This window comes from Lepus europaeus, chromosome 4 (genome assembly GCF_033115175.1).
Source record: "Lepus europaeus isolate LE1 chromosome 4, mLepTim1.pri, whole genome shotgun sequence".
Taxonomy (NCBI): domain Eukaryota; kingdom Metazoa; phylum Chordata; class Mammalia; order Lagomorpha; family Leporidae; genus Lepus; species Lepus europaeus.
In genome coordinates, this window is record NC_084830.1 from 15,465,003 (window position 1) to 15,481,070 (window position 16,068).

Sequence of the window (16,068 nt, forward strand, 5' to 3'; positions counted from 1 at the left end):
CACCGAAGCCTTCATTGTTTGAGTGTCTCTAGTGTGCCAGGCATTCCTACAAAGAGTTATTAGCAGGACTTTGGTTCTGTCCTTCAAGGAGTTGGGTAAACTTGATTCATATTTCATCTCATGTTCTATAGTAGAACAAAGTCCTTCCTTGATTTTTGTTAAATCCTGTCTTCTGTCTGACACTACATTCTGTGTCACCCTAAGCCAAAATTGTTCCAGAAATTATCCTCTATGTGAGCTTCCAGTTCATTGATGCCAAGACTATATAAATTTAGAAATTCTTCCTGAAGATTTGGAAGTTCCAGGGAAGCTCACAATACTGATCATGTTGTCTTCTGCCATTCGTTTGCCTCTTCTTTTTTGTTTCTGTGTAATCCCTGCTGCTCCTTACTTTCCTCTAAGATTGACCATGGTTTCACCAAATTTTCTGGTTCTATAATGCAGGGCAGGGACTCAGCTATTCAGAGTTCTTGCAAGGAGCAACATGCAGTCCTGAAGTTGTCCAGAACACCAGAGCTCTAGTATGTGCACCTTCTGGAGAGGTTGTCTTGTTCATCAGTAATAACATTTTATTTGCTTTTTAACCCTCACAACAATGCTGAAAATGAGATGAAGAAACAGAAACAGAGAAGTGGAGTTAGTTGTGCCAGGTAATGTTCCTGATAAGTACAGGAACTAGAATTCATGTTGCTTTGATTCTGAAGCCCAGGTCCTTTTTATTCTGCTATCTCACATCCAGGCAAAAGGTTGGGGAGGAGTCTTGGCAGACACTGAAAAAAGCTTTAACAGAGGTAAAAATGATGTTTTCTATTTTTTGCTGAACCCAACACTGTTGATTAGAAGATGAGCTTTATAAGCTAATTAATTGCCATAAAAGAAGAACATTTTTCCTCTACTTTTATGTGTTTATTTCCCATGGCTGCTATAAAAAATTACAACACAGCAATGAAGCAATGCAAAATTGCTATCTATAGTTCAAGAGCTCATAGTTCCAAAGTAGATTCACTGAGTTAAAATAAAGGTGCTGAAAGAAAAAGAAGTATAACATCACTATATTGCATAAAATAAAAAGTACTTAATTTAATATATATTCATATTAAGAATAATGATTTGTGCAGCTTAACTATCAATTTCCATTACATTTCAAAAATCATTTATTGAGCATATACTACACACTGACCACTGTGTTTAGCAGTAATTGTACAAAGAGGGTGTGCTCTTTATCTTTAAGAATTTCATAAACTAGCATAAAAAATCCATACCAAGGATATGAACAAAGTTTCATGTAAAGACTTTCATACAACTGTGTATGAATGCCTGGTATATGAGCATGTGACACTTATGTGCTATTGGCTGTCTTTATCTATAATTGGCTTATGTGCTATTGGCTGTCTTTATCTATAATACTTTCATGTAGCAAATATTCATTAGCTTCCAGCTATTTGTCCAGGCTTCAGAGATATAGAAATGAGCAAAACAGACAATGTCAATTTTCATGTTGCTTACTTTCAAGTCCAAGAATCAAACAGCCAGCCAGTTAACACATGAGCAAGGTAGTCATGGACCAGGGTTTTGAAGCACATATAGTGATGCCAAGGATATTTCTAGGGGAGGGACAAAGTTAAAATGCATGGTTAGCGGAAGTTTCTTTACATTTTAATGAAGCAGGAGACCAAAGGATGACAAAGTTCTAAGGAAAGGGTTTTCTAGGGACTGTCATGAGGACATTAGTGGCATTTCTGGGAGTTACAGTAATCCATTTGCAGAAAGCAGATCTGATTGAGCAGAGCTGTCTTCTGGGACCACAAAATTCTCTGAGCTGTGCTGCCTTTACTGGGGCAGATGAGACGCACAATAACAACTACATACAAGTGAACTTCAAAAACTTCATGGAAAAATGCAATTAAAAGGTAAATTTATTTTGGTGCTAACATGTTTTGAAATCCCTATATAATTTATTTACTGTAAACATTTTCCCTGAACTTTTTGAAAATTCCTTTTGTGCATAGAGGTTAAATTTTTTTTTGCACCAAAATAAACTTAGCTTTTAATTCCAGTTCCACAAAGTTTTTGAAGTGTAATCATACTCTTACAGTCTACTCTCCTGACCTCTGATAAGTGAAGGAAGTGCAACTTTAGCTCATTAACAGTGCATTGGTTTTCTTTTACCACTTAACAAATGACCACAAATGAGAGTTTTGTTTAAAACAAGATCAGTTTGGTACCTTGTAATTCTGTAGATCAGGAGCTCAGGTGGAGCTAATTGGATTCTCTGCCCAGTGTGTGTTAAGAATGAAATGAAAACATTATTTGGTGCTGGGAGGTCCCCTGGGGCTGGGAGGTCCTTTTCCAGCTCACATCGTTATTAAGGGACATTTATTCTGTGCAGGTGAGGAGCTGAGTTCCCACTTCTGTTACTGGCTGCAGGCCAGGGACCATTCTCAGTCCCTAGTGACTACAGTTATCTAACCACAGTTCAGTCTATGATGAATCACATAAAAAATGGTAATTCCTATCAGCTATTGATGTCATAGCCATCATAATGTACGACAATGTTACTCTGTGTCTGTGGTGATGCTGGTACAAACCACCCTCACTGGGCTGCCAATCATGTAGAAGTACAGCTCATATAAGTAGTTATAGTACATGTTACTTGATACTGATAATAACCAGTGGTTATTAATTGAGTCTATGTATGATACTGTATATTTTTATCATTATAGGGTATACTCTGGTTGAAAAATGTTTACAATAGCCCAGTTGTTCTGTTACATCTGCAGCAGCCTAATACAGCTCCTGCTTACCACATCTTGTCCCTTGTTCTGTGTTTCAAGGCCCTAGAAACAATAGCTATGTGACAAGCTATACTCGAGTCACCTTGATTTGTGGGAGTACAAGCATACTTCAGATAGTTTCTGTATTGAGGAATTCAGAGACATTTATTTTGGTATAATTGTTTTTAAATCCATGCATAAGTTTTTTTTTTTCATAATACACCTTTCCATTAACTATTTGAAGCCTGTGTATTCATGGATTTCACAATATTTTTGCACCCAAATAATTAACCTTTGATTCCTTTTCTAAGCTTCTTTTTGTTTTCATACTGAATCATTCTATTTCTGTAGCATTCTCGAAAAGTGAAAATCAAAAAGATGGAGAACAAGTTGGCAGTTGTCAGCAGTTTGGGATTGGGAGAGGTAACTAACTGCTAACTGCCACATTAGAACATTTTGGAATGATGGGAGTATTCCATTTCTTGATTACAGTGGTGGTTATACAAATGTATACATTTGTCTAAACTCACCAAATTATACACTAAAAAAGATTAAATCTATGAAGTTTTGAAGTACGCTAACACAATCTCTGATGTTTGCTCAAGAGCGAAACCACCTAATGACATAGAATTTATCCCAGTTGTCAAGTAACTCATGACTGTACTTCAGTTCCTTGCCATGTGGCTTCCTCCTCGAGCCCTTTCACACTTCAGTCCTCTTTAGGAAGAGCTGACTTTAGGAAGTCAGGCCCACTTTGATAACTTCCCTTTGGGTTAACAAAATGTCAACTAATTAGTAACTAAATCAAGGGAACAATATTCTATCACATAAAAAGGTTCTGCCTACACTCACAGGGAAGAGGTTACAAAGGCCCTAGACATGAGAGGCAGGAATCTTGGTGGCATCTTCGATTTCTGTTTGCCACAACCAGTGATGGTGCTCAATGACCTGAGAAACCTCCCATTTATCTGACTGATGAACTCAGGCTTGCTCTAGCCATTTTCCTCAAAGTTAGCTCATCCTTGGTACAGATAACATAATTATTGTCAGTTTTACTATTCATATATGCTAAGGACAACTAATGCTGATTATTTACTATAGGCCAGAAGTCATTGTAAGAGACTTAAATATATCTATTTTTATAATCTATGAAGTAGTATACATAATCCCATTTTACAGATGAGAAACTAAATCATCTGAGAAAACATGACTAATTGACCCAATATTCACATAATTAGTGGCAAGAGCAGGCTGGAATTTAGGCAGCTAACCCTGCAATGTGCAGCCATGGGATATTAGATCCCTCAGTGGGTCACAGAAAAGACTACAGGATAGATATCATACCTTTAATTTTTTTTTTAATTTATAAAGAAAATATATGTATTTCTTATATTTCTGGAGGCTAGGAAATTCAAGGTCAAGGATGCTACCTCTGGCAAAGGTCTTCCTGCTGTGTCAACGTGATGGAAGACATCAAGAGAATGAGGGTGTGTACCAGCCCAGGTGTCTCTTCCCCTTCTTCTGTTTTTTAATTTTACATTTTAAAGAATTTTTATTCAACCTATATAAGTATCATATATTCCATATATACAGATTTAGGAACATAGTGACACTTCCCCTGCTACCCTCCCTCCTGCCCATGCTCCAACCCTTCATCCCCTTCCCTCTTGGATTTCCACTCTTAATTTTTACAATGATCTATTTTCAGTATACTTAATGATCATATAGTTAACTCTATTCTAAGTATCTTTCCAACAACTCATCAGTGGAGTAAGTAGATAGCAATGTTTTCCCTGATCTAAGGTAGCCCAAACAATATGAAGATGTATAAGGAGTGAAATAACTCTTTGTGTATACGAGGAAAAGTTATTTTTATGAATAAGTAATTGTATTTCCATGTACCAACTCTCATTCTTTTAAGATACTTTGGTAACTTTGCTACAAACAGCCAATGATATATATGCTTTTAAAAAACCTCTACTTTACTTGAAATTTTAAATGAGAGAAACATAAAACCAATTTACAAGGGTTCCTGTGGGTCAGCAGAAATAAGCTCCTTTTACCCAGAGTTTGTGAGCTATTTCTAGTACAACTTCCATTCCATCAACAGAAGGGTGAAAAGATCTCTCTATTAAGTTGCATTCCATGCATTTAATCATGCACATTTCTACCAAACACTTCAAAAACTTTGGAAAGGGATCATGGAGTGGTTCATTCTAAGATATGAAATAAAAGAAGTGATGTTCCTACAAATTTGGGACTAAAATTTGTTTAACACCTTGATTATATTTTTAACTCATTGGAACAAAAAGAGGGGCAATGTGGTTTGGGGAGTTAGCCCCTCTGTGAATTTAACTTTATTTAAGAGAAATGACTCACTTGTTAATTATGTATTCATGAACAGATTCTGCTTTCCCTTTCCTTGACTAGTTGTGAGAACTTGGCCAAACCTTGTGGACGTTATGGATCATGGCTTTTGTCAGTCTATGGTGACCCAAAGGTCTCTCATGTGCATTTTATATTGAACCATCAAATTCTAATCTTCATGTTGAGTTTCTTTTATTTTTGCCGTAGGATAGATCTTGCGGCAGTGATATCTGACAGATAGAAATCCAGGATTACTAGGTGTAACGCATCACAGATCAAAGCTGTGTGCAGTTGCTCAATGGCATAACATAAAGCCAGCTCCGAAGGAAAGGTACAAGTTTACCAGAATGTGCTGCAAAATTTTCTGACAAACCCAAAGAATCGTAGTCAGGGTAGCAGAGAAGGCTACACAAACTATGATGCGATTTGAACTGTGACCAGCTATTCAAGAAGAAATAACTGTTAATGATGTTTAGAGACACTCTAACAGTATGTGGATGATTGTATTGTAATAATTGATTGTGTTGTATTGATTGGATTATAGCTTTTGATGGCTTACTATACACAATTATAACCTTCCTAGATAAAATATATCTAATTTTTAAGTAACAACTATCCATTATGTCTAATTTTCCAAAAATTTCTTTCAAAAACCAAAAAACTTGTATCATGGTTAAATTTCTTTGTGTGTTTGGTCAATATTTTTTAGCTTTCTGGTTTGAAATACCATGATTTCCCATTGGTTAAAAAAAAAGAGTAGGGAATTGAATTAGATAGTAGAGGCCATCTGCTAAACATTTCAGAACTGTTGAGTTCATATATGAGACTCCAACTTTCCTAATTTCACTTCAAACACAGGAATCCAGTTTTATCTATTTTATGTCATGGGGTTTCAGATTCTTTTAAGTTTGTTTTTATTTGCAAGTAGCATAAAATCCCACTCAAACTGGGTTAAGCATAAAATGTCTATTTACATAACTAAGAAGGCTGGAGGCAACTGACTGCAGGTACAGCTTGATCTAGTAGGTGAGTCATATTTACATTATGTACTCATTTCTTTGTATTTCTCATGGATCTGCCTCATGTACCAACTTTGGCCTCAGGGTAGCACTGCTAATGGTAGTGGAAATGGCTACAACAGTTTCATCTGCACAACCTCATGCTTGCATCTTTGTTGTTTGTAGTCTGGTTGTCCCAGCCGATTTCCTGAGTCAGTTTGTTTAGATCAGCAGAAACTACCCTCTTTTAAGCAATCATGATTCCAGAAAAAAATAACCTGATGAAAGGGCTAAGCCAGTTAGGGACACAAATTTGGATTGGGGTCAAGTTCATACCATATATACATACATACACACACACACACACACGCAGAGAGAGAGAGAGATAAACGACAGCTTCTCAAAGAAAATTTAGGAATATTTTATGAAGAATGAGACATAAAAAGAATAATAGGTACCTACCTATGTGAGAAACAAGAAGTCTGAAAACTCTGAAGAAGACTAGCTAAGATTTCCCAGGTCTACTTTTCTCTGGTTCTGTGCTTCCTCTAATTTGGCTCAGTGTGACTTTACAGTGTGTTCTAGGTCCACAGCTGATCTTATTGAAGTTCAGAATGGGTTAATAGCTTAAAACAGAAAGCATTACTATAAATAATGTCTCACATGTTCTGAGCAAAAGCTCTGGTAGTATATTCCACAATTTGCATTACCCAGAGGCCAATGTATAATTATTTAAATTAGATCCTTTTTTAAGAGGAAATATTCCCTGAGGATTGATACTAATAGCATAATGCCATTTGGTGAGTGCAGCCAGTTATAGCTTTAAGGAAGACAAGTCATATGTTTGTTATGAAGGTATCTGGGAAGCTTGAGCATTGCATCCATTCAAGCCTTGCTCATGAAATAAACTCCCAACTGCCTACTAGAAATTAGCTGATGCCATCCTTATCATCAAGCTAGATTTAGAAGTCAACCCCATATTTGGGAGCTTGAAGACCCATGTTCAGATGCAAGCACTGTGAAGTCGAACATCTGACTCACAAAAAAGACAGTAAATGTACACAAATTCCTTGTTTGTGTATGGGCATAGTGAAGAGTGCCTGGTATGGGATCAGGTGAGCTACCTTTACAAAGTATTGAAAATCCAGTATCTTCTTTCAAGCCCCTCCACCCATGCCTCTTCAACTGTTCTTTTTGTCTGAAACACTCTTACCCTTCTTATGGGTTCGAGGCTCTACTCTAAGTAGTCAACTCCTATAGGTCACCCTCCATCAGCAGGAATTTCAACTTCTTTCTAAAAACTCCCAGTGTAATTCTCTAGCTCAGCACTTGCCTCTTGTGGATTCCGCTGCTGCCATTGAGGTACATTTTTACCCCTCAGCTTCCTCATTTGTAAAATGGGAATCACCATGCTTATGAGAGTGACTTCAATAAAGAAGCAAATCACTGGAAGTACTTCCTCATGTTTGGCATTCGGTAAATATCCAATGCATAAAGCTGTTTCCTTATGAAAAGGTTGAAATTATAAAACAAAACAAAAAAACCCAGTGTAACCTGAGCAAGGGTGAGATCCTGACTGAGCATTTGAAGTCTCCACTTACACAACAGTTACGGAAGAAAGAAATTCCTTTGTACTTCAATAAACCATCAGTTGAGCCATGTCACGGATCATAAACCACCTGGGACCATCACTGCCTTGCAGAGAGATCCCAACATTCCCCAGGTCTGTGCTGCACGTGCCAGGCATCTGCAGTGCGCATGTGAAATGTTTTCTTTGAAATATGGTTTCCCACTGAGAATGAAAACATCTTCCCTTTACTGGATGTTACATGGCTATTCCCTGAGGCTATGCTAGAGTGGACCCCTGGCTGCCCATGGTAGATGTGACATCCAATAAGGTCTCCTTAAGCCCATGATTCTCACCCTCCTCCAGATAAGTTGGTTTTTCTTCTTTGATTTTTTCCCTTTTAAATCTCTCTTAATTTTCTAGATTTAAATAAGTTACTTAGTCCTAGTTCTTCAGTTTTCTCACCTATGTTAGGAAAATTAACCCTGGATTCCATTTCATTTCCCCTTTCACACATGAAGTAGCAATGAAAGATTCATGTTATGAAGTACTTGGAGGCAAAATGGAAAACAAATCTTAGATTTTACCTCAGGTTACGGCAAGCATGAATCCCATACCTAACCAGTACATGTATTCCAAACACAGTTGAACCTTTCTCCAGAAAATACTGAACTCTTACAGGGACCACACTGAAGCAGGTCAGCCTTCTTTGACTAGGATCATGATTTGTCATAGTCAAAAAATAAAAAATAAGAATTAGTCATTTTCATCACCTTTCCCCCCCTCTTTTTACAATCAAGAAGGAAGGTGGTGGTTGGAAGAATATTTATGTAAACCTTTGAACGCTGCCTGCGACACTCAGCTGTGCCGGATCCCCTCCAGCTGTGTGTTGTGCAGAGGTACCTTCCCCCGGAGATGCGGGCTCTCACTTGTTCATTAGGAGGGCCCATTTCTTCTTGCTTCAGCACCTTTGCTTTCTTCTATCTCTAGCCATGATACAGAAGCAGAAACAAAAGCTGTGCTTACTTGTTGGCAGCTTTATAGGTGGGATTTGAAACTGATAGGCTCTCTCCTTCCCTGCTTGGTTCATAACTCCAGAATGCTAAGCTTCCAGAGAGTCTATTAAATTCAAATAAGAGCATTATTCAGAAGTGTTTGATATACAGTAGGTACTGAGTAGTCCTTGGGTTCCTTCCTTGTTTGCTTTCTCATACCAGATTCATTTTGTTGGTGGAAGAGGGAATAATTAGTTAAGTGGGTAAGAGCTGGGCTGTAATGTAAACTTGTAAGTGCAGAGCCACGGTGTTTTCACTCTGACGCCGTCTCTTTCTTGATGATGTCTGTTCTGCTCTTTCCCTAGAGCACCTGGATCTCTCATGTCCTTTTCTTCCTCTTATTAATCCTTGTCCTTAGACAAATATTCAATAGTCTTCTTCCAAAGTAAGGCTCAAAGGACTGCTAAGATTCAGTATCTATTTGGGAATGAAGATTTAATGTGAATTTATGAATCATCTACCATGGATTTTGGGTACGATCAGGAAAATGTTTGATTTTAACATCTTAATTTCTTATTTATTCAGCAAATATGCACAGAGTTCCTTCTCAGAGCCAGATTGTAGGGATTTAGAGTACGTGACTCATTGAGACATGGCCACTGTCCTCAAGAGTCTGTCTTATGTGAGGCACAGCTGTGTAAATATAAATAATAAACACTCATAGAGTATTTGTGCCTGGGCCTGTTCTTTGTGCTTTACATATATTAACTCATTTACTCATTGTAACAACTCTGTAAGTTGGTTAATATTATCTGCCAGGTTGGGAGTAACCTGGCACTCAGAGAAGATAAATGCCCTACTCAAGGTCATACAGCTAGTCAATGAAGTCTAATTTTGAGTTCTTGCTCTTTCCCACCACATCTTATCACCTCACCATACATAAGACAAGTGGTAGCCACTGTTAGGGTTCTATTGCTAGGAAGTAGTCAGTATTGCAGACAAGACTTTACATGGCATATTTGAGATAGCACAGGGAATGAGGGAAACTATAAACATCCACCAGAAGTGGAAAGATTAAGTTAATTATGGGATACCTATATCATGCAGTATTTGCAACCATAAAAAAACACAAGGCTATAACTCTAAACTTCAAGTTAAAAAAAAAAGAAAATACAAAATAGTTTACACACATTTACATTTTTTAAAGTTTTTTTTATATATATGTAATACCTCTGTAAGTCTGATGGTGTGTAAGGCACCTAGTGCCAACAAAAACTCAATACAGGCTCCACCCTGGAGAGGGTTCTCTTGGGGAGGAGATGGATTTGTCAATAATTGGTTTTCAGGCAACATCCCAGGGTCATGCCTGGGACAGTGGTGCCCCAGATCTCGGCTTAGCTGGATCGGCACTGAGCCATCAGGGGAACATTCACAGACAACAGCCTTGACCAAGTTTTCACTCTGGAACTCCGTCATCAGAGGACAGATGGATGTGCTTCATTTATATTTGCCTCTCCAGAAAGGAGCAGGGAAAAGTCAAAGTCAGCCTGTCTATCTCCTTCCAAGCCTGCGCAGCCTCCCAACACATCTATCTTTGTTTCCCACTTCCAGATTTCCAACACAGAGGCTCAGTGCCTTTGACTCATCTGTAATCCCTTGAGATGGGTCTGTTTAATCCAGGAGCTCCTTATTTTCTGGGAAGGCCAAGAAACTGCAACTTAAGCCTTGATTGCTGATTGCAGACTTTCTCCAGCTGCAGCTCTCTCTGGAGATGTACTGGACGGTTGGCTCTCAAAGGATCAGCTCCCCCTCTCCAAAACACCCCATAACAAGTGTTTCCAGGGAGTGAGGCAGCGTCAGCACCCTGCTGGCTCTGGCCTGCTCCTTACTTTCTCTCCTGTCTTTATAACAATCATGTGGCATAGATTTTATCATCCCCATTTTAAAGGCAGGAAAAAAAAAAAAAACCTGAGAGCAGGTGAAGGTGGAGGCTACTGAGGTCTTTTGGGCAGTTCTGACTATAGTGCCCAGAGAGAAGTCTGTTAGATGTGTTTTGGACGCTCAGAGCTAGTAAGCAGCAGGTTTGAGACCGGAGTCAAGGTCGACATGAACTCACAGCCTCTTTCTTTTTCTGGCGTGCATGCTCCTGGGCCAGGGTTCTTGCCTGGCACAGTTTTTTTTTTTTTTTTTTTTTCATGAATATTCTTCCTCCCTGGCAGCTATTGCTTTTGGGGCAGAGATAAGTGCCCTGCCACTCCTGTAACTATCAGCAACCTGTAATGACTCCCAGATCAAAGGGATGGGGAGCTGGGGAGCATGCTCAGGTTGGGTGTGGGAACTGTGTGTGTTTGCCTGCACCCCGTTTAACACTGTGTACCTGGGAGGGCATTCTTTCATCCTCTCGGTGCCTTCCTTAGAAGCCTATCAAACCACTCCAGGCCTTTTCCTTCTCCTTTTTATCACTCTCTGGAACAAAGTTGGGACTTGTGCAACTGCAGGTTCCTTTTCTGTGGGAACAATACTCTCATTTCAATACGTGTGGGTGGGTAGATTATATGTTACATTACAGGCTTGGAGCTCAGTTGTAGGACTAGGGAGGGACTGGGTTAAATAATTGTGTGATTACCAAGCTGCTGCATTTTTATAGTCTTGAAAGGAAAGGTTGCTGCAAGGATTATCAGTTTGCAGGTTGGGAATGATTCACTCAGCCCTCTTGAGTTTTTGTGGTAGGAGTAGGGAGGAGAAAAGAGTGTACTCTTTACCTCCTGGAATCGAAGAGTATATGTCTTAGGGGAGTTTGATTTTTAGATCTCTTAAATTGTGGAGAAAATGTGATATGCCATAGATGCTATTTTAATTGCTATCTGGGTATGGTATTAGCAGTGTGTTCTAGATGGAGTAGGGATTTGGAGGTCAACCAAAAATAGATGATTTTGAGAAATCAAGTCTTAATCTGGGTGTTACACTTCATGTCTCTAGGACGAAATGGACTACATCATCTTTCAGGTGTCCTCCAGGCTCGTATTTCACTGAGTGTTTATTGAGGACCTGTTTAATCAGGACAAGCTGGTGTCTCCATACAACTCTTGTTCCCTGCCTGGGTTCAGAAGCAATTGAGGCAAAGACACTGACGTTATGAAAATGGAGATCAGAATATCACCACCACTTCAGATAAGCACTCCTGAGGGGTTAAGCCTAAAAGAAACAGTAGAAGTGGCTTATTTAACACCAAACCTCAGAATGCAATGAATTTACTCATCCATCCTCAAGCACTTCTGGGCCATCACAGGATCTTGACCCTTGTGTGGATGGAGGGATCTTTCTGCAGCAAATCTTGAATCCTGGAGGGGCAGTGTGGAATATATGCTGCCTGCTGTCAGTTATACCTCAAAGAACAAGGTCAGGGAGGGGGAAGTCTGTACCAACAAGCTTAGATACTTCTGTCAAGTGCATCCAGAAGCAATGTCATTCCTTTTCCCAACTAGGGGTAAGTGGAGAGATGCCTTAAGGGTCAGAGTAAGCTGTTACTCATGGAAACTAGAAAGAGTGGGAACAGTTGTTATGGTAGGTCCAATGGACTCTCTCCCAACAGTCACTGTTCACTTGTACTGCCCAGCTTCCCTTGTAATTAGATCAGTGCCATGTGACTACATCTGGCCATTGGACTTGAGTGAAAGTCATGTGTATGAGCTGAAGCCATTAAAAGCTTCCTTTGCCCCTCTCATTCTCTTCCTCGGTGACCCTGGAGGCCAAATGTTCTGTACAGCCTGACTACAAGAGAAATGCTGGACATGCAAGTGGAAATAGATTTTGTGTGAATGAAAAACGATTTGCATTTTTCTAAGTCATTGAGATTTGGGGGTTTCCTTGTTGCCACAACAGAGCTTGTCCTGTCCGGACTGAAATTATCCTCGTCCAAAAACATCAGAGAATAGATGTACTGTGAAAAACGAAACAGACATGATCTTTGGATTTGTGGAGCATTTCATATAGGAAGGAGTGGAGAAACAGGCAGAGAAACACTTTTTTAATTACCACCTGTGGCAGGGGCCCTGAAAGAAACCCAGAGAATAATTGGGAGGGAACAGATTTAAATTTTGTGGTTGGAGTAAATATCCCTGAGAAGTTAACATTCAATAAAAATGGCATATTTCAATAAAATGTCATAGTACCCTCTCATCCCAAAATCTCATACTCTTCAAAGTCTAACTTGTCGCTTCATGCAGGCAGAGAACACTGGCTAGTACATGTGTCTGTGCCAAATGTTTCTTAAGCCCATTGAAATTGACTGCAAAACTGTTGTCCTCCTCTTCCTGATGTGATTTCTCTTTCTAAAGTGAAGCTTTGGCTTTTATTTGCTAAATATGTATGCTTTTCCAAACTACATCAGATGTTTCCCTATGAATATTCAATTGCCTTTTCCTCCATTCTCACGGTATATGATGTGTGCTGGTCAAAAGTCACTAACCAGCGGTAGGCATTGTAGGGCAATAGGTTAAGTTGCTGCTTAGGATACCCGCATCTCATGCCAGAGTACCTGGCTCAAGTCCTGGATGCCCTGGGTGCTCTTGCTTCTGATTCATCTTCAGTGAAAGTGCCTGGGAGACCAAACTACATGGGTTCCTGCTGCCGATGTGTTTAACTTGGGTGGAGCCCCTAGCTCCTGGCTTTGACCTGGCTTAGTCCCAGCTGTTGTAGGAATTTGGAGAGTGAACCAGCAGATAGATGTTCTCTTTACTTTTTTCATACTGCTTTTTCAGATAACGTGTACATCTTTAAAAAAAATCAGTTAAACAGAATGTAGTCTTGAAATATCAGGATTCTAGCATCAGTGACCAGTGTAGTTGGAGAGCTAACATGCATGTTTCAGTAAGAGCAACAGGTGCATTAATTGGAAGGTAAAGACTTGTATTTTTCTTCAACTTGTGGATCAAACATAATCTAGCTAGGGCTGTGCTAGAAAGCTGTTTCCCGGGTCTGTAGAGCATCTTCTTTCCCTAATTTTGGTAACAATTCCCTGAATCTCCAGTGAACATCACTCTCCCCAGTCTCTCCATCCACTCAGACTGGACATGTGACTCAGGCCCAACCATCAAAGCAGAGCATTTCCCTGGCTCCAGTGGTTGGTCCAAATTGTAAGCACGTGAACTAATTCAACTCACTAAAATTGGGTTCTAGATTTTGTGGGAATCCAGTATGTTTACCTCTGAGTAAAGAGAAGCAAAGCTTTCCTTTCTGCTGGCTATAAACTTTGGAGAACATAGGACTGCAGTCATTAACTTCCATCTTAGTGCCTTTGAACACCACTAACATTGGACAGAGCAGAGTTGCTTCAAACTGTGGAAGGAACTGCTTACTTATACCAACTTCCTCCTGTTCCCAAGCCAATTTAGTTGAGTTCTCTGTGGATTATAATGAAAAGAAGAAAAATAGAATGGAAAGAGAGACTTCAACAACACTAAAGACCAAATAGAAAAAGAAATCAAAGGGATACAAATCGGGAAGGACGAACTCAAACTATCCCTCTTTGCAGATGATATGATTCTTTATTTAGGGGACCCAAAGAACTCTACTAAGAGACTGCTGGAACTCATCGAAGAGTTTGGCAAAGTAGCAGGATATAAAATCAATGCACAAAAATCAACAGCCTTTGTATACACAGGCAATGCCACGGCTGAGGAAGAACTTCTAAAATCAATCCCATTCACAATAGCTACAAAAACAATCAAATACCTTGGAATAAACTTAACCAAAGACGTTAAAGATCTCTACGATGAAAACTACAAAACCTTACAGAAAGAAATAGAAGAGGATACCAAAAAATGGAGAAATCTTCCATGCTCATGGATTGGAAGAATCAATATCATCAAAATGTCTATTCTCCAAAAAGCAATTTATACATTCAATGCAATACCCATCAAGATCCCGAAGACCTTCTTCTCAGATCTGGAAAAAATGATGCTGAAATTCATATGGAGACACAGAAGACCTCGAATAGCCAAAGCAATCCTGTACAACAAAAACAAAGCCGGAGGCATCACAATACCTGATTTTAGGACATACTACAGGGCAGTTGTTATCAAAACAGCATGGTACTGGTACAGAAACAGATGGATAGACCAATGGAACAGAATAGAAACACCAGAAATCAATCCAAACATCTACCGCCAACTTATATTTGACCAAAGATCCAAATCTAATCCCTGGAATAAGGACAGTCTATTCAATAAATGGTGCTGGGAAAATTGGATTTCCACGTGCAGAAGCTTGAAGCAAGACCCATACCTATCACCTTACACAAAAATTCACTCAACATGGATTAAAGACTTAAATCTACGACCCGAAACCATCAAATTATTAGAGAGCATTGGAGAAACCCTGCAAGATATAGGCACAGGCAAAGACTTCCTGGAAAATACTCCAACAGCACAGGCAGTCAAAACCAAAATTAACATTTGGGACTGCATCAAATTGAGAAGTTTCTGTACTTCAAAAGAAACAGTCAGGAAAGTGAAGAGGCAACCAACAGAATGGGAAAAAACATTCGCAAACTATACTACAGATAAAGGATTGATAACCAGAATCTACAAAGAAATCAAGAAAATCCACAACAACAAAACAAACAACCCACTTAAGAGATGGGCCAAGGACCTCAATAGACATTTTTCGAAAGAGGAAATCCAAATGGCCAACAGACACATGAAAAAATGTTCAAGATCACTAGCAATCAGAGAAATGCAAATCAAAACCACAATGAGGTTCCATCTCACCCCGGTGAGAATGGCTCACATTCAGAAATCTACCAACAACAGATGCTGGAGAGGATGTGGGGAAAAAGGGACACTAACCCACTGTTGGTGGGAATGCAAACTGGTTAAGCCACTATGGAAGTCTGTCTGGAGATTCCTCAGAAACCTGAACATAACCCTACCATACAACCCAGCCATTCCACTCCTTGGAATTTACCCAAAGGAAATTAATTTGGCAAATAAAAAGCCATCTGCACATTAATGTTTATTGCAGATCTCAAAATATTCAACTGTATATATTTCTTCAACTGCTTGAGTTTTTTTTTTTTTTAATTTTTGACAGGCAGAGTGGACAGTGAGAGAGAGAGAGAGAGAGAAAGGTCTTCCTTTGCCGTTGGTTCACCCTCCAATGGCCACCCCCGTGGAGCGCTGCGGCCGCGCACCGCGCTGATTCGAAGGCAGGAGCCAGGTGCTTCCTCCTGGTCTCCCATGTGGGTGCAAGGCCCAAGCACTTGGGCCATCCTCCACTGCACTCCTGGGCCACAGCAGAGAGCTGGCCTGGAAGAGGGGCAACTGGGACAGAATCTGGCGCCCCGACCGGGACTAGAACCCGTGTGC

The 16,068-nt window shown here is 39.6% G+C and overlaps 1 non-coding gene across 1 annotated transcript; it reads left to right on the forward strand.

The window, feature by feature from the left end:
* Window positions 1-792: 792 nt before the first annotated feature.
* On the forward strand, window positions 793-866 carry LOC133758950 (small nucleolar RNA SNORD36). The gene has a single exon (XR_009865847.1). It is a non-coding gene; the product is annotated as a small nucleolar RNA SNORD36 (small nucleolar RNA).
* The last annotated feature ends 15,202 nt before the right edge of the window (window positions 867-16,068 follow it).